The following is a 24,842-nucleotide window of genomic DNA, read 5'->3' on the forward strand; positions in this document are numbered from 1 at the left end:
GACTATTTTAAAAATAAACAAGAGATTATACATACACAATATTCTATAGTTCTAGGTGGTAAATGCCTGGAATCGGACTTTCTGGATGACCCTTTTCTCACTGGGCTCTCTCTTCTCTCCTGTTTCTATGTGTCAGGAAAATAGGCAGCACCTATCAGTCAAGGACAGGTGGTTCCCAAACATTATATTAGTTATTTGCTAGAAACATACCCTGGCCCTCAAGGTGCTTATAATCCAGTTGGGGAAAATGGGTGGAGGGATAAAGAAATGATAAAGGAAGTGCAAAATGATCTTGGGATGAAAGGGCCCTAAAAATCATTTATTCTAATATATCACTTAATAATCCTGGGGGATGGCCATCCAGCTACGTAACAGGACGGCCTCAGCGTCAAAAGATCTCGTTCAAATCTTCGTCTCTCAACACTCTAGTGTGTGACCATGGGCAGGTCACTGATCTGAGACTCAACTATCTCCTCTGTTAAACAGGGATCCTGAAACCTACATAAAAGGATTTTATAGGACAATTAAATGTAAGAAACAGTGTTTAAATGCCCAATACAGTGCCTGGCACATAGAGGGTGATCTATAATGGAAGCTGTTATGAGTTCTTTCCATGACTGGAAGTGCAGTCCTTTGATAGGCCTTGCCTATGCAAAGCTGAAGCCCACCTCCCATAGCTTCCAGCCAGCTGCCCTAGTGTCAGAAGGAAGATCTGGAACAAACACTATCAAAGGAGGAGGGGAAAAGCCGAGAGCAGAGGGACAGAAGTGATCAGGAAGAGAAGGGCAACCCATGACAGAGAATATTCCCTCTTGCTTCTCTCTCTGCTGGCAGTGCCTCAGCTCTAATGGACTGAGGAACGACCAGCCGGTGCATGATGAACCAGGACCCAGAATTCCTTGGCAGCTAGAACTGAAATCAGATGTCTTCTGGATATCTTTGGGTATTTTCAACCATCTGCTGCTATGTGTATATACAATTACATGCTGGTTGACAGTAATAATAAAAATAATAATGACAGCTATTATTGGTTATGAATTAGGTCGCACATGCATTATTTTTTTTTTCTTTTTAACTCTCATCTGAGGATATGTTTATTGATTTAGAGAGAGGAAGGGACAGAGAGAGAGAAACATTGATCGGTTGTATCCTGTATGGTACTGAACCCGCAACCTTTTGGTGTATGGGACGGTATTCCAACCAAATGAGCTACCTGGCCAGGGCAGCACTGTTTCTTGACTCCTCACAATAACTCGGTGGGCAAGGCACTAAAATTATTCCCTTTATACGGAGGAAAAATCTGAGGCTCAGTAGGTCAAGTCATTTGTCCAAGGCCACACTGCAAGGAAGTGCCAGACGCAGGATTTGCACATGGGACTCTTTCTGTGAGAGATCATACTCTCAGCCATGATCCTATACCCAATTTCAAATGATCTAAGTTTTAAAAATTGAGACCTAAATGCAGAAGCTGCCATAAGCCAAAGGTTTATTAGTGAGAAACCCAGGGGGAAGCATAAACGCAGCCAGCCTATGTTCCGGGAAAAGCAACTTTATAATGGCTATGGGGAGAAAAGCCTCCGATCTGGACATGTGGCAAGCCTGTGTTCCTTAGTCTACTCGTCTAGCACAGCTGGGCCCATCCCAGGGACCAATTCTATGACAAACTTCAAGTTTGCCTTTCATTTTATAAAGCCTGCTTCCAGGCTTTTTGAGCCTATTTTACTGTTTGTTCGTTTTGTTTTTTGTTTTTGATTTTTATGGCAAAGCCCTGAGTATCAGCTACGATCTTCATAAATATGGCAGGTATTTTGTCTCTAGGCCCCTGACTTGGGCATCGTATAAGCTTTAAAAGGGAAGTGTGACAATGGCATTTTCAATTTAACTTTTAAATCCTTTGCACAAGGAGAGCCAATAGCACATAAAAAAGATTGCCTGGGCAATCTCAGTGGTTAGAGCATTGGTCCTCGGATTCAAGGGTCCCAGGTTCCATTCCAGCCAAGGGCACGTACTTTGGTTGCAGGCCAATCCCCAGCCCTAGTCGGTGCGCAAGTGGGAGGCAACCAATTGATGTGTCTCTCTCACATCGATCTTTCTCTCTCTTGCTCTCTCCTTCCACTCTCTCTGAAAAGCAATGGAAATAATATTCTCGGGTGAGGATTGAAAAAAAGAAAAGAAAAGATGCCACCAGAGCATCATTGATCCACAGAGACAACTATGGAATTGGCATGCAGGAGAAAGGGGGAGAAAGTAGCATTGAGGGAAAAAACCCAGTCACAACTACACACACACTTCATTTTATACAATAAGCAACAAGAAATTTTTAATGTATGTTATATAAAAAAAATTTAAGTGTCACTGAAATCTATAGGTTGGAGTATTTTGTGTTACTGAATATTGTGGGCTGCAGTGTATATTGGTCAATAATGACCAACTTCCAAAGATTACAGTGCCCTAAAGTGCCCTCAACATGACATAAAATCAGGCCAGATACAACAAGCTTTCTTTGATGAGTCAAAATGCACTTCTGGATCTTGCCAGCCTGAGGTCATCACTATAAGCAATGTTTGGTTGTGAAGAACGGCTCTCCTTATGTAACCTTTCAGATTGGATTCTGAGCAAGGAGCAGTTCCCTGGGCTATGGGCAATCCACTTAACACAACCACTCCCCTCCTCTGTCGGTTTGTAACTGGTTTTCCCAGGCGGGACTGGCAGAAAGCAGGGTCTACCTGTATTCAAAGAAGATGGAGAAAGACAGGCCCAGCCTTCCTGTAAGGGAGGAGGCAGCTTCAAGTTCATTGTACTTACTGGTGACTGGTTTTGAAATTGAGGAACTAGTTTGAGGAACTACAGAACAAACAAGAAACCCAAACACCTCAGCTTTCCACGGAAAGCATGGAGGCAAATGGAAGGAGGCACATAATCTAGTTCTGCCCTTTGGCAGTGGGGCCTTGACCATGGCCTGGTTTCAGATGCTGCCCTGCACACCCTTTGCTAGGCTGGCCTGAGTGACGAGCTTGAGGACATGAGCAGCAGGGGTGCATCTGACATGGCCCTTTACAACAGCGGTTCATATTCTTGTCCTCCCCCAGAAGGGCGAAAGGGCTGGGACCTGTGATATGATGGGATAGTCACAGAAGATCTCGGACCAATTCCTTGGTATAGGAGGGCGAACCATGAAACAGCCTGTGGTTCTCTCATCCTCTCTCAGGCCAGCAGGGCCTAGAAGCGGGAGTGTGGATTCTGGTCTTGTGCTTTCACTCAACAACAACACTTAGCCAGTGGCTACCAGGCTCCAGGTGACGTGCTGATCAGAGCAGATGAGATGGTGACCAAGGGAGACAAGGTCCTTGCCCCCATGGAGCTTTCACGGTGTAATCCTGGAAAGCCTTCCTGGAATGTTGAACCTAGTTACTAAGAAGCACTGTCATGGATCAGGCCTCGGACCCTCTGCCTAAGGATCTGTCTCAGAGTGGCACCAAGCACATGGGATTTGCCAGTCTGGTCACTGCCTTCTCTATTCCAGCCTGGGAAGCTAGGATAAGTCTCCATGCCTTTAACAGCTGGCAACTCATTCATTGTCTGTGTGCCTATATCTCTGCAAATGGCTTCTTTCCTCCAGAGTGCTGGTTTCCAGATTGCCCTCAAGCTCTTATTCCAAGATGAGAGAAATGCTGAGGGTGTTCCTGCCCAGACACCTGGGAATGGGGAGGAGGTGCTCTTTCCCCCGCAGGGCTCTGTGTGTGACAGTTAATGCTGGGTCAAGAGGGAAAAAGCGGGCAGTGGGGCATGGTGCCTTCCTCGCTCCTCTCTAGCTCCCACTGTCATGATTCACGATTCAGTACCTGTACTGTGTCTGCTTCCATGTCTATCTTTCCCCGCCATGGTGAGCTCTTTGAGGGCAGCACCCCCATTGTCCTCATTTTTATATTCTAGCACCTAGCAGAGCCTGCCACAGTTGATACGCTTGTGCCGCGGGCTCTGAGAGCCTGGCTGGCCTGGGCTATCAGTGTCTAGACTGTCCAGGCACCTGGAGAGCTGGAGGGATGAAGCCAGCTTCTTGTACAAGGTGTCACAGCATGCTGTATTGTGACTGAACCCCAACAGAGGGTATTATGCAAGGTGGCTATTGATCCACCTTTGTCACCCTTTTCCTAAATGCTGAACTAGACACCCAGTTATTGCCACTTCCTCGATAAATGTCCCTTCTGAACTGAACAATGCCCATCTGGTTTCAGATCGGTATATACATGCTAGATGGGAGGTGATACACAAATTTCTGCCTTTGACATGTATCTCTGTAAGGCTATTTCTGCCTCTCAAAGTTCAACATTTGCCAGCAGGGACTGTTGAGCATGGTCTCAAGGAGACTGGTTCATCCATCTAACTTCGTGGGCCAAAGGAATCTATTTCTAATCTTCATTAGCAATAGCATCCTCATTGGAGGCTGGCTAAGGCCGCTTTTCTTCCCAAGCTCCCAGCTGTATTGACCGGTAGGCTGATTCTGGCCCAGTGAAAGAAAATGTCAATGTCAGCAGGTGAATAAGTGGCAGACCTTGGATACAACAACCCTTTGTACTTGCAGGGGCCACCGTCCAGGTATGACATCATGCTTTGCCCACAGGAAGAGTCTCTTCACTGACAGAAGCTGGATCGATCCAGCCAAGATGACACTGACTATTCTGGCTCTTCTGGCCACTTGCATGCCACTAGCAACATGTCTCTTCTTCATAGGACAAAGATACAGAAGAGATCCTTGGTGCCCAGTGGGTTTGTACCCTTACAATCAATCATTCATAGTAACTGAATGCCCACTTTAGGTAAGATACTGCTTGGCGAGGTGGCAAAGTGCCCTACAGGTATAGGCAACCTTTGAGACTTCCGGGTAACCCTGCCCAGAATTGTATTTTCTTATCAACCTTGATCTTCTTTTAGTTACACGAACTTCATGGTATAAGCGAGTGTCAAATAAATAGCTTTCTGTTTACTTTTCCTTAGACCCGGAGCAGCTGCTGCTCTGGCTCCACCCTTCCCAGGTCTGCCAGAGCTTGCAGAAAGGCTGAGGGTGATGGGTCAGGGTGGGGGAACAAAGGAGGAACAAAATGCAAGTACTGCTTCAGGAATAGTTCCTTTGTTCGGCGGCAGCGCAGCACAGTGAAGAGTCTGGACTTTAGTCAGTTTCAGTCATTAACTAGCTGTATGGCTTTGGGCAACTCAGCTTCCTTGGGTCACCATTTTCTCTTTTGTAAAAAAAAAGGGGGCGAGCAATCTGTAATGATCAATTCCAGTCTGTAATTCTAATAGCCCTTTCTTGAGAGAGCAGTTAAGTCCTAAGGTCACATAGCCATGCCCGCCGAAGTGACTGCTGGCTAGTCCAGATTGACGGGTGTGCACCTGGGGCTGGGAAAGTTTGCGACCACTTGTGTGGTAATACTAGTTCTTTCCCTGTGGTTTCAGTAAAGTCAAGCCCACCTTGTGGGTGACCCTGGACATTGATTACAGATGTCCCTGACCATCAGCAGTCAAGCTCAACAACGACTACACTGATCTAGAACAGAGTCTGAACAAACTCGTAGCCTTGATGGACACCTGGTCATGGCTTTAGGGGTAAGAGGGTCAGCAGAAGCCATAGCAACCAGATATGTGTGGAAGGGATGGCTCAAGAGTTCCTCTGCTGCTTCTTTCTGAGTTCAAACAGTGGCTCTAGAAGTGTAGACAACCGAGGTGGTGGCAGGCTTGGAATTCCAGAGTTCCCAGAAATGCAGGGTTTAATCTAGCCTTTCTAATCACTGGAGCTCATCAGAGCCTCCAACTCAGGTGGTAAAAAGCAAGGCAGGTAGAAAAGGGTTCTGCAAAAGGTCTTTCACACCAAAGTATGGTTTGTATCTCTCTGCTCTTTGCCAAGGGGTTTCCCAGCTCCATGGAGCCAAAGCTCCCCCGCTGTTTCTTTGCTGACTGTCGCTGGAAGCAGGCCATTTTCTACCCTCAAGGTGGCTGGATTCAGGAGTGCAGTGACAGTGCTGATCTGGGCTCTGTGCCCTATCCACATGACCCCGTGCCAGGGGATCCATCTCTCTGTCAGTCAGCCAGCCCTGGGAGCTTCCATTTGCTTCTATATCCCTGCCTCCAAAGCCCTTGGGTGGAAGTGAACATGGTCTTTGGCAGAAGGCTTCTCCACATGGTCTGCTCAAGACTTCCTCTGCAACTGTGTTGCGTGGATAAATCGCCTGTCACCTACACCCCTGCATGGGTGACTCACCTTCCAGAGAAAGTGCTTTGCTCACCTAAGCAAAGCTGCCTGGAAAATGACGAAGGTACCTATCAAATGCCTATCAAGTCTGTGGGGCCAACCAGCTACTGAGCTGGGTCCAGACACTCTCTACCTCTCACCTCCAGCCTGAAGTCAAGTGTGGAGCTGCCACTCAAGGCCTGCTGGTTTCATTTTCATCTGAACATGATGCTTGACATCCGGTGATCTATTTTTTCTAAAAACTGAGTTCACTTTAGAAATGACTCTTTGGCCATCTAGACAGCTTCCCCAGGAGAAAACAAAATGTTATTTAAAGGGAACATCAGCCTGGTGGGAGCCTATATTTTTGTTTTGTATTAAAAAGGGGGGTTAAAAGAATTTAGAATGTAACGTGAAACTGTTTCCCCTCTTGGGTGATTTAAAGGGAACTCTGCAAGTCTGTGACTACAGATCCAGGGCCCCTAGACATGATACCAGTGATGATAAGTTGACAGAGGTATATTTATGAGGAAGGAATGGTGAGCTGGGGGTGCCACGTGGTGGTGGGAACCCTACCCCCCAGAACCAAAATTGTCTTCCTAGTCCCCTGAACAAAGAGGAACAAGTCCTTGTCGACTTATCTTCTACACAGTATTTTCCTTTATCACTTCCAGAGTTAAGTTTGGGACCCATTCCACCACATGGAAGACACAAGAAAGTTCTAGAAAGGCCCAGCCCTGCCTCTGGCTCAGATCCTGGGAGGGACAAGGGTGCCCCCGGTTTAGAATCACCAACTCTGACCAGGCAGAGCCTGGGACTTTTTAGGCTCATTGGGAGGGTGGTGAGGACAGGATTTAGTTTAAGACAGGGCAAGTTGACAGCTAAAACCTCCTTACAGAAGAAATGTCTCCCAAAGGTCCTACTGAGAAAATGACTTGGCTCTGTCAGGCAGTCTGACCCATCCTGACATCATCTTACAGAAAACAGGTCTAGTCAATGTGGTAATTGGCAACTACTACTACTGCTATTATTACTACTACTACTATCACCATCAACGTTTACAGCCAAACAACATTACCATTTACAGCTGTTGTGTTTTGTGGCTTATTATATTATATGCCAGGCACTGAACTCAGCACTTAACAGATATCCTCTCATTTTCTATTCAAAACAACCCCATGAAATGCTTCTGATTCCATTTACAGATGAGGCACCTGAGGCTTAGAGAAGTGAAGTGATTTGCCTGAGGTCACACAGAGAGTGGCAGGCCTGGACCTGACCCAGGGCAGTCTGACTTCACAGCCTAAACCCCCACATTTGACATGGAGACACCATGGACTTGCTCTATTGCTCTGGATACATCACTTCACCACTCTGCCTTAATTTCTGCATCTGTAGAATGGCCATAGGCTATGCTATTCATCTTTCAGCCTTTTAATAATAATTACGAATAATCAATATCAATTAATAATTGTTAATGACATCTTAATATTAATACATGTTAATATAAATAGATAAATAAAGAAGCTCCCCTGGTTTAGTTACATTCAAAATTGACATGTTTCGGGGGGAAACAACCAATTTATCCTTTCATGAGTAAGTTAGTAGAAAAAGCAGTGAACTTGATGTCAAGAAATGTGGGTTAAATTATGGGCGCGACACTGATTTCCTGAGGAATCTTGTCCACTTCTCCTTAGGAGGCTTCCCTTTCCTGACCTTTGGCCCTGTCTTTCTTTATACGAGTATCTTGAGAAAAATACAAAATAGCTACTAAGTACCATTATTCTGGATGCCATATAATTTCCAGGGATTTATATCAGGAGGACAAGGGATTAAAGGATATAAAACAGCAAGAAGGGAAGAGAATCATTTAAACTAAAATACAAGGAAGGGCCACTGAGGAAATATGACTTTTCTTTGCATTGTCACTCAGGTAGTAAGACAGGCTCACAATGAAGGACCCCTATCCAACACACTTCAAAGTCTCACTCAGCTCAACTGAATTGCTCTACTACACAGTTTGCCCTATGTTTGGCCTTCCATTTCTAATTTACTGCTTTCGACATTTCAGTCAGCATCACTGAGTACATACAAAGCTTTCACACATACATCACTCTGAGTGCTCACCCTCTCCCTTGAGGATGCTCACCCCCACTCCTTCCCCTTCCTAGGGATCTTGGTGTGCAAGGGCCAGAGGGGCTGCCTGGTCCGCAGAGTTCCCCAAATCCACTGACATGGAATTGACCCCCTCCCCGCTAATTTCACACCAGTGCCATCAAAAGTGCCCATAACGCTCACATGTTTCCAGTTTAACTGAAATACTAAAATGGGGCAAACAGGAAGCATCAGACACAACTGCGGTAGTGACTTATTAATCATGAAAGTAGAATTTTAGTTGCATTTTAACCTTTTGCCAGGAAAAACACACACACACACAGCTTTGAGATGATGGAAGCCAATGGCACAAATATGCTGCCTATATGTGTATCAAGCTGACTTTTACTTTTAATTTAGGGTTGAATTTGGTTTTAAGATTCTTAACTATCTACCCAGAAAGAACATCCATGAGTCAATCAACATGAATCTGTTAGCTCTTCAGAGACAGGCTTGTTAGGAAAGCTCATGTGCTGTCCATTGAGACAGGAAAAAAATAGGAAATTCAGAGTGGTTTCACAGGCCAAAGTGATAAGACATTGTTGAGGGTGCCAACAACGAAGAAAACAACCCTGGAGGAAGCTTTTCCTCATCCACACCTCTATAGATCTCTCACCAGACCCTGGCCAAGATGAACTGTTATCACGAACCAAAAAAATCACAACAGTTGCCTGGAGTTGGACAACCAATCAGGGCAAGCTTGCTTCTCAACATTAAATGATATACAAACACTCCAACAATATCACAAAGAAGTCAGTGTTCAACAGGAGAACCAAAATGAGGAAGCAAACCTCCATCTGTTGAGGCGAAACGGCCAACCAGACATTTTTGTTTAATAGATGAAGGCTCATTTGGCAAGGTCTCTTGTCTGTGGTGCCACTCCCACAAACTCTAACAGACAATACCAGGGGCAAAAAACCCCTTCAAAACCGCCCCTTCTATTCTGAAAACAGAAGATGACCTAAAGTTTGGCAATTTATTGCTGTCTGATTTCACAAAAGTGCCAGGACATATACCTGGATATATATTTCTAAAATTAAAGTCAGAGACTATTACTTTTATTTTGAGACCTTCTGAGAAGTTCACCACACCCTTCAAAATAAATGAGGATGTCCTAAAGGTGTCTGAGAAACTCAGAGGTCTGGCATCGCTGCACCAAAGGAACTGACTTTGACATCACTTAAAAAACACCAAGAGTAAATCCAAACACATCATAAGCAAGACAAGCACCTTCCACCTGTCCTCTCCCGTTGAGAGCATGATACTAACACCAAACACTTCTCCCTCCTTTCTGCATCTAAGTCCCAGAATGTGGTCCTGGTCCAGGATAAAGAGCCTGGGCAAGATTACAGTGGCCTAGCTTGGGTCCTCGCCTGAAGTCCTAGCTACTAGGCTTTAGGTAAGATATATACCACCACCTCCCTCCTCAGGTGCCTTACCTATAAAACAAGACAATACTATCTTATCACACACGTTTGAAGGAAAAAGGAGGTTACAGGTATTTAGATACTAAGTAAAAAACCCATCACTCATGTTAAGATACTATCTCCCTCTAATCTTTCAGAACGACCATATTTCTAGTCAAGGGGTTTTCAACATTTTTCCTGGAATAAACTTCAGACTGCTATTTTGCATTAGGCCCCAGCTCTCATCATTTCATTTCACTTGCTTTTAGAGTTCCTAATCAAGTCCCTGGTGTTCACTGCCTCCATTTACCAAAAACTGATTTCTGTTACCTTGACTCCATTCATCCTCTCCCCCACCCATACTCATTCCCCAGTCCATCCGTGACGGCTGAGAGCAACATTTTAACTTTCATAAGGAAGGTAACGATTTTTCTGAAGTCACCCAACACCAAGGAGGGTCCTGAGCAGGTGGGACTCTCTGCACTGTACAAGTGGCCTCCTTCTGCCTGGTGCCCGGGGGGCTGTAGGTTGCTAGGGGCCACAATGGGCTTCCAAGGTGGAATTATATTTGAGCCGACAGATAAAGTGCCAGATAAAGTCCCGAGTGGAGCGGCCAGAAGAATTACACAGGCGTCAGGGGAAGCAGGAGGATGCTGCGAGTGGCCAGCATGCTCCGCGGAACGCCAAGGGCAGGCTCTGCTCCTTCTGCCCGCCCCGGGTGTGTGACCCGAGAACTTCCTAGGGAATGCCGGAGGGTTTCGCTGACAGGGCCGGTGGGAGGGCACACGGACACGGCACACCTGTGCATCAGACACCCTCCGCCCGGTGCGGGGCGAGCCCCAATCCTACGGACCACCCAGGGAACGCGGCAGGAGCGGCAGGCCCGGCGGTGGGAGCAACTGAGCACGGGGGAGTCGGGGTGTTGGGAAGGGGAAGTAGGGCGCCCCCCGCTTCGGGCGAGCGTGTCGCCTGCGGGAGTACGGGGCGAGGACAGCGTGCGACCATGGCCCTGGCAGCATGAGTGCGGCGCGCGGGCGATGAGACCCTAGGGCCGAGGGCCCGCACGCTAGTGGACACGTCCGACCGGCCGCGCCGCTGACCCTACAAATCTGGGGCGGCGAGCCAGGCCGCATCCCGGTCCCGGCCTGAGGGGCGACCCATCCCCGGTGCTCCCCGCTCCGAGCCCTGGGGCCCCGCCCAGTCACCTACCGGCGGAGCGCCGATCTCCCCAAGCAGCGACTGTGGCGCTTGCCTCGCCCACGATCTCCTGCCGCGGGTTGTGCACCGTAGCTCCCTGGGCCCACGATCGCCCCGCCCCACGGTCGCCCCGCCCCGGCCTCGGGCCCCGCCCCGGCCTCGGACCCCACCCCTAATGGCTTTCCGGGCCGTCCCCGGTACCACGCCTCCCCCGGCGGCGGCAAATTTGCCTCTGTTCGCGCCTCCTAGCTTTGGCCTCACCTCGACCCTTTGGCCCCGCCCACTCCTCCAATTTAACCAATGATCTGGCGCGTCTCGGCTAGTCGCGCCGTACCGCCCCCAGCAACGATTGGTTAGCGAGGCCTCGTTTCCAGAAATGGGCACTATTTCCGGACAATGTTTTTAGTAAAAGCATCGGTGGGCGGATGGATGACAGAAGGCGGAGGCGGCCAGAGTTTGGTTACACATGCGCACTCAACTTCTGGCTTTTTTTTTTTTTTTACTGGTTGTGTCTAGGAGGTTACGGGAAGTAAGTAAATGTGCGCATGCGTGGGCACTCCCGGTCTCGGACTTCGGTTACCTTGGAGATGGCGAGGCGCTCTCCCTACTTGGTCAAGTTCTGCTGACTCTTTGCTGGAGGCCTTCAGAGCCAAGGCTGGTCGGGGCGGGGGGTGTGTGTTGGGGGGTTGTTGGTGGTGGTGATGGTGGTGGTTAGAAACATTTTTATTGAGCACTTACTCCGTGTTCAGCGCAGTGGAGTCCCTGAGCACTAGTAAGACAGGTTCTAGTTCCTGCCCTCGAGAAGCTTAGGGAGCCAAGGGCCTACACAGGTCAAACCTGTGTGTTGAACCCCAAGTCCGATGAGAGCGGGTGGGCGGCCTGGTGCAACGCTTTCCCACAGCCAGAGAAGCAACGTGGTGCGAGCGCTGTGCGAAGCATCTCCTTGGTGGGTTTACAGGTTATAGAACAGGAAAGAAGACTATAACGATCTGTGCAAAAAGGACTGGAGCCTGAATCTGCACCAAGGTGTCAACAGTGCTGCTTTCTGAATGCTGGGGTGGGTGGGTGGGTGGGTGAGTGGGGGTGTTTAGGGACTGTATGGATATTTTTTCTTTTCTAATATTTGCTTATCTGTATTTTCATTGAGCTTGTATTTTATTTGTAATAAAGAAAAAAAAAAATCCCAAACTTTAAAAGTTTGCAAAATGAAAAAGATATACCCCTACCTGGGCAGGCTACCTACCCCCATCAGTGATCCCCCAGCAGGCAGGTGTGGTAACTGGCTCCAGTAGGCAGGCCCCATTCAAAGCTGTTTTGGGAATAAAGATCACCTCATCGCTGGAAGTGTTGGAGCAAAGACCTGCTCAGGACCACTTTTCAGACAGTCCTTGGTAGTTCGAAGCCTATTTCTGGCGATCTGCACCCAACAGACATCTCCCTTGTTGGGGGGTGGGGAAGACCATTCATTTAGGCAGAGGTCAAAAACTCACAGCCTAAGGACTTCACCAACTCACTCATGCCATAAATATCCTTTGTTTGGCTGGTCCTGTGTTTTTTATTAATTTGAATTGTAATGCCTTAGGGAGAGCCTGCAGTTTCTCACAGCCCCTGCCCCTGCGGTGTTACACCCAACCACTTACCCTTATATCATCTGTCTGGCTCCTGAAGCATTCCAGATTGTGGCCCTGATAGAACTTTGCTTCGGAGCTGAACAGTCTCTGGTACATAAACTGGCCGTGCTAGTGACCAGCTTGCAAGATGGTGGGCAAGAAGGAAGCTGGTGGCCCCTAAAGCTCTTCCAACCCTGGAGTTTTTCATTTCAGTGACTCAGGGAGAGGCGGAGCTTGGCCAGACCGTGGGTTACAAGTTGGTATCAGCAAGCCTGGATGCAGGGCTAGCCTCTTTCACCACCTGTTTGCCTCTGGGCATACCACTTCTCAAGAAAGACGTGGGCACAGGCCCAGAGTCTGCAGATGCTCCCTGGCTCGCCTTTTCCTTTTCCTTCTATCACCATTCCTTCTGTAGGATACCCAGTGCCCACACACTTAACTCAGCTTCCCTTGACATTTCCCTGGGCCTCTGCCTGCCCGCATCCACCCTATCAAGAGCATCTGCCTTTAAATCTATCCATTAATACTAATGTGTATTAGTAGGGGAGAGTGAGTGTGTTGACTCAAAGCTGCAACTCCCAAGAAGGGATTTCACAGCAGGCTGCAGAGGAGGAACAAACCACTACAGACTAGATGATACGGGATAAGAAGGGTCTCATAATTTCAGCTATTTTTCTCAGGTCCTTTCCAAGCCCCACCATGTGTGGGGTGAGGAGAGAAACAGCACAACACCCACTCTGAGTGAGCACCTTGAAATGCTTGTACCTTCTGGAAGGGGAGCTTTAGGGCAAAGTTACTTCCTCCCAGTCCAGCCAGTTAAGTCACAATAACCTGAGAAGGCTTCTAGCCCTGAGTCACTTGTGCAGCTTCGGCTTTGCTTTAAATAAAAATAAATCAATGTTTACTGGGTGACTCACACCTGGAGCAGTGAGCCCGGTTCTCAGTACTCTTGGATTTCCACATCCCACCTCAACGGTTCAAGTCTGGAAATAGAAGAGTGAGACTGTATCCTTCCAGAAAGAATAGCAGCTTCTGTTTTTGAGAGCTTACAAAAATTAAACCAGACACTTCTAAGTGCTTTGTGTGCATAACGTCTGAACATTCACTCTAGTCCAGGGTTTCCCAACCTGCCACTATTGACATTTTTGGATTAGATAATTTTTTTTTGGTGTGTGTGTGGGGGGGGGGGGCTGTCATATACATTGTAGGATAGTTAAGAGCATTCCTGGCCTCTGCTCACTAAATGCCAGTAACATCACCCCCACCCCCCAAACCTAGTTGTGACAACAAAAAATGTCTCTAGACATTACCAAATGTCCCCAAGGGAGCAAAATTGCCCCCAGTTGAGAACCGCTGCAGTCTAACCCCATAGAGTGTGTACTACTATTATCCCCACTTCACAAGGTGAGCAAACTGAGGCTCAGAGGGAACTAATTTGCCGGAGGTCATTTTACTGTTAACAGAAGACCTGGAATTCAAACCAGGTGTGACCTCAGGGCCCTGCTCGCCTGCATATTGTTGTACATTCTATGGGTTTGGACAAAAGTATGATGACATGTAGCCCTCATTATAGTGTCATACAGAGTATTTTCGCAGCCCTAAAAATTCTCTGTGCTCCGCCTATTCCTTCCTTCCTCCCTCTCAACCCCTGGCAGCCAATGGTCATTTTACTGTCTCCATAGTGATAAATAAATAAATTGTGATCCATCCAGACAGTGAAATGTTATTCAGTGCTAAAAAGAAATGAGCTATTAAGCCATAAAAAGACATGGAGGAATCTTAAATGCATATTACTAAGTGAAGAAGCCAATGTGAAGGGCTACATACTGTATGATTCCAACAATATGATATTCTGGAAAAGGCAAAACTATGGAGACAGTAAAATGATCACTGACATTTTAGGCCAATCCTCTTCCTGAGGCTTTGGAGATACTGTATCTTCTGTCTCCGTTTTTTCTCTCATTCTTAAAGATTGAGACACTCCCCAAATTTCAGTCCTAAGCCCCCCACTTCTCTACATATTCTCCCTGGGAGTTCTCATTCACTCTTGATTTCATTTAGTTTTTCAACATACATTATTGAATACCTATTATGTGCCAGGTACTTGATTAGGTCCTGGTGACAGAGAGAGATGAATGAGTCATGAGGTCTTCCCTCAAGGAAGGAGATGGACAAAGTTTCAATACAATGTGGAGGGTAGAAGGAAGCCCTGGGTGAGGTAAGAGCACGTAAAAGCAATCATAGAAGGCTGCCTGGAGGAGTTGATGCTCAAGCTGACTGCTGTCAGGTACACTAGCAGTAAGCCAGGTGAATGAGGTGGGAAGAACATTCTGGTAGAAGAAATAACATGAAAAATACATGGAGGCAAGAGACATATCAAGGTACATTTGGGGAATTGGGTGTGGGGTGCAAAGGATGAGGTAAGAGAAATCCTCAAGCTGGCCTTGCAGGCTGTGATCCGGATTGTGGAGGGCTTTGTATGTCATATTTAGTAGGCTGGGCAAGGGAAAAGACAAATAACCTTTCTAGAATAGAATTTTAGAGACATTTCTCTGCAGTGTGAAAGGGCTGTGTGTTGGGGTGGGGGTGCAGGCTACAGACTAGGAAGACAGTTGAGAGGATTTGCAGTAAACCAGATGAGAGCTGATGGAGGCTGGGCTAGGGCAGTGCAGAGGGATGGGGACCAGGATAGATTAGCCAAATATAGAGAGACTCAGAAATGAGAAAATAAGTAGGGTAACGCATAGATGGAGGCTGGGAGGGGCGAGTATGGGCTGCTGCTGCTGAGGTCAGGTGCCACAGAAGGAGAAAGATTTGGAAAGAAGAGGAGAGGCAGCTTTGGACACAGTATATCCTTCAAGGCTGTTGACTTCCAAATTAATACCTCATCTCTGACTTTGGTTCTGAGTACTGAACTAGAATTTCCAGGGGCCCATAAAGCATTTCCACTTCTAGCCACCTGTCATCTCCAGCTCTATACAGTCCCCCAAGCTCTACAGAGGTGTTCCTTGCCCACCCCTCTCTGTTAATGACATCATCACCAAGCTGAGGGGTCTCCATTGCCCCCTCTAGCCGTGTTGACTCTACCCCATAATGCCCTTTGTGTCTGTGGCCTCTTGAGTCTCCCCTTTCTGCCAGGTGTCTCAGTGTTTCCTCTTTTCCTATCATTTCCATCCCAATCTTTCCTATTCTCTGTTTTGTTACTCCCACACTCAAAACTTTCAGTGGTCCCCCATGGCCTACTGATAAATACAAGTTTGTCTGGCTCTCAAGGCCCTCACAGTCCAGCACCAACTTACTTTTTGCTCTTACTTTTCACAACTTCCCCTCAGACACCCTTCTGTACTACTTACTTACCATTGCCCCCAACCACTGTGTGTTGTGTATCCAGACCACAGGCTGTCCTGCAGACTAAAATGCACCCCTCTCCTCTGTCTGTCGGGGCACACCCATCCCTCAAGGCCCTCATGAAACGTTTCCTCTTCAAACATCACATTTCTCAGTTAACTGCCTGTCTCATCTCTTTTAACAGGCACTAGGCACCTTGAGGGCAGCTTACAATCACCACGTGGTGAATTGATTGGTACTCAGTAAATGGGTGTTGAACTGAATTGGCTAAAAAACCATTCCTCAGATCAAGAACCTGCTGTGGCTCCCTATTGTTAAACATTGCAGAAATCTGTTCCTGTGGCATCCCAGGATTCATCTTAGGTATCTAACTTTCCTCTTCCACTGTTCCCCAAATATGTCTCACACTCAATTTCAGCTCTGTGTCAGAAGTGTGAAAGATATGAAAATGAATAAAATACCTCTTCCCTGCCTTCCCTTTCCTTACTACTGGGTAGATGAGCTATGCATACTAATCGCTAATACAGCATAATGCTAGTGTTAAGTTCTGCAGTAGCTTTCTCTCATGGGTCATCCTGCCTATCCTTTAAGACAGAAAGTCTAATTTTGTTCATAGTGCTAACCTGTGCAATTAAAGACAATTTTTTTAAATCCTTACCTGAGGATGTCTTTTTAAATTTTATTTTAGAGAGAGAGAGAGAAACATCAGTGTGAGAGAGAAACATTGGTTGCCTCCCATCTGCACCCTTCCCGGGAACTGAATCCGCAGCCTTTTGGTGTACGGGACAGCGCTCCAACCAGCCGAACCACCCGGCCAGGGAAACCTGTGCAGTTTTTTTAATCCTCACCTGAGGATATTTTTCCATTGATGTTTAGAGAGAGTGGAAGAGAGGGAGGGAGAGAGAGAGAAACATCCATGTGAGGGAGATACATTGGTTGGTTGCTTCTCGTATGTGCCCCCACTGGGGCCCCGGATCAATCCTGCAACCCAGGTACGTGCGCTTGACTGGGAATCGAACCTACCACCCTTCGGTGCATAGGCCGACGCTCTAACCACTAGCCAGGGCAACCTGCAGGGGGTTTCTTTGTTTTTGGTTTTTCCTCTTCATTAATTTTTTATTTTATTTTATTTTACTTTTTTGTTTAAAATATTACAGATGTCCCTTTCTCTCCCCAATACCCCACTCCATCCTGTCCCTCCCCCCCCCCCAGTCCCTCTCCCCACCGTTGCCCGAGTCCTTCGTTTGTGCATATATGCATATAAATTCTTTGGTTACTCTCTCCTCACTCACCCCCTTACCCCCCACCTTCCCTCTGACCTTCGTCAGCCTGATCCATGCTTCCATGTCATTGAATCTATTCTGTTCATCAGTTTATTAAGTTTAGATTCCACAAATAAGCGAGATCATGTGATGTTTGTCTTTCGCCGCCTGACTTATTTCACTTAGCATAATATTCTCCAGGTCCATCCGTACTGTCTTAAAGGGTACGAGATTCTTCTTTACAGCTGTGTAGTATTCCATGGTGTGAATGTCCCACGGCTTTTTTACCCACTCATCTACTGATGGGCCTTGGGCTGTTTCCAGATCTTAGCTATTGTAAACTGAGCTGCTATGAACATAGGGGAACCTGCACAGTTTTAAATGCTTTCCCAGACTAGGTTAGCCACGTGACAAAATTCTGGCCAGTGAGATGTACATGGAAGTACCCGGGTGGGGCTTCAGGAAAAATTTGCTAAAGGGGGCCAAGCCCAACTGGCACGTGCCCTTTCGTCTTACCATCCTTCAGTGTGGAATGCGGCCCCACTGCCAGGAGGTGTAGCAGCCAGTGTTTGAGCATAAGAATGACAACCTCGCCCTGGCCGGTGTGGCTTGGATGGTTGAGCGTTGTTCCATGCACGGAAAGGTTGTCTAGTCCCTGTCAGGGCATGTGGCGGGGTTGCAGGCTCGATCCCCAGTAGGGGGCGAGCAGGAGACGCCAATGATGTGTCTCTTTCACATTGACGCTTCCCTCTCTCTCTCTCTCTCTCTCTCCCTCTCTCTCTAAAAATCAATGAAGACATATTTTAAAAATATTTTTTAAAAAGAATGATAACCTCATTCTCTGATGGCAGAGCAAAAGGGTAGATGGGCTTGGAGTCCCTGGTGGCCGCTCGAAACAGGGATACAACGAGGGACTGCCCACCGTACAGGGACTGCTGACCTCCAGCTTCTGGCTACATCATGAACCCACTGCAGTTGGGTTTCTGTTACATGCAGTACTGACTGGTATGGTGAGATTTGTAAAATTTATCTAACTGTTGAGAATTTCCAACAGTGAAAAATGGCCCCAGAATGAAATCACACCGGATCAAGCTTTAATTTGTAATGAGCTTTTATGCTTATGAGGGCTTGTGTCACAGGTGGAGACAGTAAAGAAAGACTGGTCTGTAGCCCAGGTCAGTTGAAAGCACCATTCTTATTTTCTGAGAAAGGAAACCTCGCCTGGGAAAAGCTGTGGAAAGAGATGAATGACTTAATGGGCTGGAGAAGATGCCAAAAATGTCATTGAAGGACTACGTGTCTTCTGTGTTGATAGGCCGATCAGGACCAAGATGTTTTACCCTGTTAAGATAAAAGATGCTCAGATTAGGTGGAGGGAAAACCCAGGTGTTAAAATGCAGAGATTAGAACAGATTGTCAGCCTGTGCTTTCACAAACTCTGTGTCACCCTTACAGAAATTTCCTATAAGCCACAGCTTCCCGAAGGGCAAAACTTGGTTCCCAGTGGCGTACTAGACAATGTGAGACGGTCTACAGCACTAAGTAACATTGGATCTCATGCCAAGAAAGTTATTTTCTTTCCAGTTCTTTTTTTACATTGTCTATTTCTTGAATAGTTGTTGTATGCATTTGTACACATTTCAAGAGTGTATTTTGGCCCTAGTTTCTGGCCCTAGTTTCTCCTCTTTTGAGGCAACTGTTCTTGCTAGTTTCTTGTGTATTTTCCCAGATATGTATTATGCATTTACAAACATATAAATTCATATAGCCCCTTCTAAAAAACGAATGGAAGCATGCTATACACAATTTCTTTGTACCTTGTTTCTTTACATATTAGTGAGTTCCATTTAGTACATGTAGAGCTGCCGCATCCTACTCCATTGTGTGGCTGGTACGGAATTTACCTGGTTCCCTTATTGACGGACTTAGTTGATTCCAACCACTTCCTATTATAAGAATTTTTCCAGTAAATATCCTTGTACCTATTATCATTTTGAATATTAATGAATCCATGAGCTCAACAAATATTTGTTGAACACCTACTATTCACCAGGCCAGTTCTAGGCACCGAGGGTGGGGGATAGATTAGTGAACACAAAAGACCTCATATCATGGAGCTGCCATAGACTAAATCCCTACTAGTGAGTCAGGCTTTCCTTCAATCCCTCTAATAAAGTCAAGAAGAAAATCTCACTTTAGTGCCAAATGTCTTTAATAGCTTTCTAACTCTTGCTACTCTCTAAGATTGGGAGTGTTGGTTTCAGGATTAGAGTCTTTTGTGGGCCACAGAGTCAAGCTAGAGTTTAATAACAACACTTGTTTTTTATTGGATTTATTTTTACAAAGCAAATGATAGTGATGTTCCATCTAGCATCAACATATGAAAGTTCCGTTCAAAATATGAAGGTTCCTTTCAAAATAATTTAAGTTAAAAAAAAAGTGAGTCAATTTAAAGAATGGTAGGTAAGTAATAACACAGGTGGAATTTGGAGGTGGAAAAATCCCAGGAAGGCGATATCCAAATGATTGAGGTTAGGAAATCGCTGATATAAACAAAGCCAGGAGGAAAGGGGAGGCCCTTTATCCTGTAGTTGGTTTATTTTATTTTATTTTTTAAAAGATTTTTAAAAAATTGATTTTTAGAGAGAGAGGAAGGGAGAAGGAGAGAAACATTGATGTGAGAGGGAAACATTGATGGGCTGCTTCCTACACGCCTCCTACCGGGGAATGGAGCCCTCAGCCCAGGCATGTGCCCTGACTGGGAATCGAATGGGCAACATTTTGGTGCCTGGGACAAGGTCTAGTCAACTGAGCCACACTGGGCAGGGTGATGTTTATTTTTTATATCCTCACTCATCTTTGGTGTTGAAATGGTCTTGCCTCCATATTTCTTCCTGGGCAACTTATTTGTTTGTCATTTATTATTTGCTCTGTAATTCTGATGCTTAGATTTCACTGAGTTTTTGGTCATGAGACATTTTTGTGCAACTGTTATCAATTAGTATTCTCTCAGAAAATCTTTTTCTTTTGAATTCCCCAGATGCCCCAGCCTCTTTGTCATTGCTGGCTCTGGAGATATTTGGAGCCGCCTCTGCCAGGGGCGTTCAGGCATTACCCTTAGTCAGATTTTGATAATCTGGCTGAGGCTTGTTCAATAACTCTCTTAAAATATAATATGATGAAACAACCAAGCCCAAATAGGCCTTCGAGGAGAATTCAAAGCCATAATCTTCTGAACAATTCCCTACAACCACCAGTGGGCCTATAATCACCCACAGTTTGTTAGCTAAAGACATAAACAATTAGCTTGGTGGTTGCAAATATAAGTGCTTTTCTTACATGGGCTCTTTATGACAAGTAGGTGGTAGTAAGTTGGTAATACTGCTTGTCAGCTGTGGGCAGAGGGTTGGCGATGCCTCAAGGCCAGAGGCAGAGAACCTTTGTGGGGGGAGATAAGGGGCCAGGACCCAATGGAGGGGGTAGTTGGGGTATAGGGGCAAGCAGAGCTGTAGGCACCAAAGGAACACCTGGGTACTAGGAAAATGAGAAACAACAAAAAGTAAGGCCATCCAGTAGCAGTTAAATCTTCGAGCTTTGAAATCTGGTGGACTTTAACTGCAGATCATTAATTGCTGAGGACCTACCATGTACCAGGCACCGATCTAAGCATTTTACAAGTACAAATTCAATGGTTCTCAAACTTTTTTTTCCTCACTGGAGGACATGCTTTCACTGACTTTTTTTGATTTTTTTTTTTTTTTAAATAGAGAGAGGAAGGGAGAGGGAGAAACGTTCATCAGCTGGGGATTGAATCTGCAACCTGGGTATGTGCCCTGACCAGGAATGGAACCCATGACGTTTCATTGTACAGGACGACGCTCCTACCAACTGAACCACACTAGTCAGGGCTCTCAAACTTTTTAGCTCACTCTTAAAATTTTTGGAAGACTCCCAAAGAGCTTTTGCTTCTGTGGATTATATCTGGTGTTGTTTAACGACTTTTTCACTGGTGGGGAGAAATCCTGATTTGTAGCATTTGCCAATTCTCATGGTGTAAATACTTCCACCATGGCCATTTTCAAGATTCCAACCTACCATAAGAAATGTGAAGTGTGGAAAGAAGTGCACAGTCAACTCTCCCAAGCAAGTGCAAGCTGACTCCAGTACACTGCTGGAATATTTATTGATATTTAAAGTATGAGAAGTTAAAATTGAGAAAATAAAAATATGCAGTCATTAAAAATACTAATAACAAACCCATTACATATTAGCATAACATTCTTTGTGAAAATAACATTTTCTAAAATAAAAAACATTTAGTTAAAAAGTGACTTTTTAAGATATATATGTTTCCAACTTCATTTAATGTCTGGTTTAATTAAAGACAGCTGGATTCATATATGTGCATTCGATCTGATGTGATATAACACACCATATGATCTCTGAATAACACTGTAGGGCAATAAAGGTAAATAATGTCTTACTATTACTATGAAAATAGTTTTGACCTCATGGATGCCCAGAAAGAGTCCTGGGGACTTCTGGGGGTCTGTGGACCACACTTTGAGAATTGCTTTACTAATGCCTTTAATTTTCCAAACAGCCCAAAGAGGTAGGTTTCTAATTGTCCTGATTTTACAGATGGGGAAACTGAGGCATGGAGAAGTTAAGTAACTTACCCAAGGGTACTTAGCTAGAAAGTGGAAGTCAGAATTCAAACAAAGTCAGTTTATAGTGATGGGATTGAGTTGGTGACTGTCACTTACTAGATGTGTGAGCGTAGGGAAAATTAGCCACTCTTAGCTTGAGGTATTGTCATTTGATTAACCCACTGTGATCTCCTAGGTTGGATTAGACTTGACTTTCTATCTGATGGGCTCCTTATCTGTGCACCCTTAGCATTCTCCCTCTTTCCTGCCCTCATTGCACTGTGTGCCACACTACAGTGGCGTTGTCTAATCATCCCCATTGGGCTGTATACTCCACGAGGGCAAACAACACATCTACCTTGATTATAATTGTCTCATTGGGGTCTGGAACAAATGCTGGAAAATCTTTGCTGAAGAAAGAAATGAATAAATAAGTGAGTGAAGGCAGGATGTAGTCCATCCTACTCAGAATCCTCTGTGGCTCCAGGGAGGGAGAGAGAAATGAGGACAGGGGAAGAGAAGGGGGTTATGGTGCACTTGTATACACTTGCCCAAGCCTATTGCATCATCATAATCACATAATTAATCACAGACTAAGAAAGGCCTCCTCCTAAATTCTGCAGAGCATTCTGATCATCCCCTTTTTGCCTGGAGTCACTTATACTCAATGTGCCCATCACTTGGCACTCAGACACTCAGTTTAAAAGTCCCTCCAGATTTTATTTTATTATTATTATTTTTTAAAATATATCTTTATTGATTTCAGAGAGAGGAGAGGAGAGGGAGAGAGAGAGATAGAAACATCAATGTTGAGAGAGTCATTGATTGGCCGCAGTCCGCAAACCGGGCATGTGCCCTGACCGGGAATCGAACCCCGATCACCTGGATCCTAGGTCGATGCTTAACCACTGAGCCACGCCCGGCCGGGCTTTATTTTATTTTTTAAAAATATATCTTTATTGATTTCAGAGAAAGGAAAGGAGAGGGAGAGAGAGAGAGAAACATCAGTGATGAGAGAGTCACCGATCAGCTGCCTCCTGCATGCCCCTGACTGGGGATCGAGCCCTCAACCCGGGCATGTGTCCTGACCGGAACTGAACCCCGATGGCCTGGATCCTAGGTCGATGCTCAACCACTGAGCCACGCCCGGCTGGGCCAGATTTAAAAAATAAAATAAAATAATAATATCTACTCTTTACTGAATTTTAAAAATATGTTTTTATTGATTTTTAGGAAGGAAGGAAGAGAGAGGGAGGAGGGAGAGAGAGAGAGGAACATTGATGAGAGAGAAACATTGATCGGCTGCCTCCTGCACCCTCCCAATGGGGATCGAGTCTGAAACCCAGGCCCTTGTTCTGACCAGGAATCGAACCAGCGACCTCTTGGTGCATGGGTCAACGCTCAACCACTGAGCCACACCAGCCAGGCTCTCCAGATATTCTTTATCCTTCTAGAAAATTCTGCATCTCCCCCTGTGCTGCTGGGGGGTATGATTGGGGAGCTCTCTTCCTTTTTCCTTTATATCCTGGGCTTTGTTATCAGCAATTTCCCTACCCTTTTCTAGAACCCTTAAACCTTTAAATCTCATCACCTCTAGAAAGGGTCAGGCATGAAAGAATGGAATTGTTTTGCTCCAGTGCCTCACATTACCTGTCACCTAATTAATGGCTGCACTTTGGAGATTGAGGACCCTGGGGAGAAAGTGGCCTGGCAGGTGGGAACAGTAGGATTGAGGCCATCTCCCTGGGCTGGAGCCTCTCAGCTTCCTCTTTCGTTATCTATACGGTCCTTTCCAACAGTGACCTTCTAGGATTCTCAGAAGCCTGCGAGGAGAAGTGTGATTGTGGGGGAGGGAGGGAGACAGTACAGAGACAATCAACCAGGATTCTGCCTGGAAGGTCATGAGGTTGAGCTCTGGCACCAGAAACCTTTAAGAAGCTGCAAAAAGGAACTGAGAAAACAGCCAGGAGTCTTCATCATGGAGTTCCTGGAATTCTGCTTTGTATGTGAGCTTCCAGCAGCAGCCAAGGCACCTCTGACTAACAGGAGATGAGAATGGGAAGTGAGAGGGTGGGTGGAGAGAGAGCTAGGCCTGACAGCTCTCCAGGCACTGCCAGCCCACAGACTGGCTCCAGGTTTCCTCTGAGAGCTGACCTGGGTCTACCCAGAACCCCACCCATGAAGGTGGGTGGCTACAGGAGGCCGGGCAAATCAATAGGTCAGGCTCTCTTCCCACCCAGGATCAAGCTCTCTGCCTACCTGGTCTGGAGCAGGCAACCAAACTGAGGCAGTTATCTGTAGAAGGTCATCTTTAAAATATGACCCTTACCCAGGAAGGAACACCTGACCCCATGACCATTTTTATGCTTTGGTAGTTGTCATCTTGGAAGATACTTCGAGCCTGGCCTGGGCCACAGGACTGATGGATTTCAGTAGGAAGGGGGAGGAGGGAGTGGGAACAGCAGTTGAGTAGGAGTGGGGCTGAGGTTCTTAAGGAACAGGAACAGTTGGGATCAGAGCGATACCCCAGGTTGCAGACAAACCCAAGGATCCCATTTTCTCCCTTCACCCAACATCAGTGCAGGTGATAACTTGCTAAAATAAAAATCCAGGGTAGCCTTGGTGTATTCTTGTCTTCTCACACTGTATCACAAGAGTCTTTCACATGTCTGTCTTCCGTCTAATTTGTGAGCTCCTAGAGGACAGAGGACTGGGCTGTACCCATGTCTTGTACTGGGCCTGACACTCAGGGAGGGCTCAATAGGTAGTAGATGAATGAATGAATGAATGAATGAATGAATGAATGAATGAAGCTGCAAACATGAAGACTAGAGTCAGGAGTGGGATGTTGTTGGGAGGAAGCAATGCAGCCAGGAGGAGCTAAAAGCAAAGGCAGATTGTGGAGAGGAGTGGATGCATGCTTCCTGTTGCTACTTACCTTGTTCTAGGGGCTTAGGGCAGCTTTCTACTCCTCCTTCTCTCCCTGACTG

The 24,842-nt window shown here is 46.2% G+C and overlaps 1 protein-coding gene across 1 annotated transcript in view; it reads right to left on the bottom strand.

The window, feature by feature from the left end:
• Positions 1-11,090, bottom strand: part of MAP3K14 (mitogen-activated protein kinase kinase kinase 14) — a 40,019-nt gene extending 28,929 nt beyond the window's left edge. The window contains exon 1 of the mRNA XM_081161102.1: positions 10,996-11,090. The gene's annotated coding sequence lies outside the window, so the exon portion shown is untranslated. The remainder of the gene's footprint in view (positions 1-10,995) is intronic.
• Between the last annotated feature and the right edge of the window lie 13,752 nt (positions 11,091-24,842).

This window comes from Miniopterus schreibersii (assembly GCF_964146895.1).
Source record: "Miniopterus schreibersii genome assembly, chromosome: 16".
Lineage (NCBI taxonomy): Eukaryota > Metazoa > Chordata > Mammalia > Chiroptera > Miniopteridae > Miniopterus > Miniopterus schreibersii.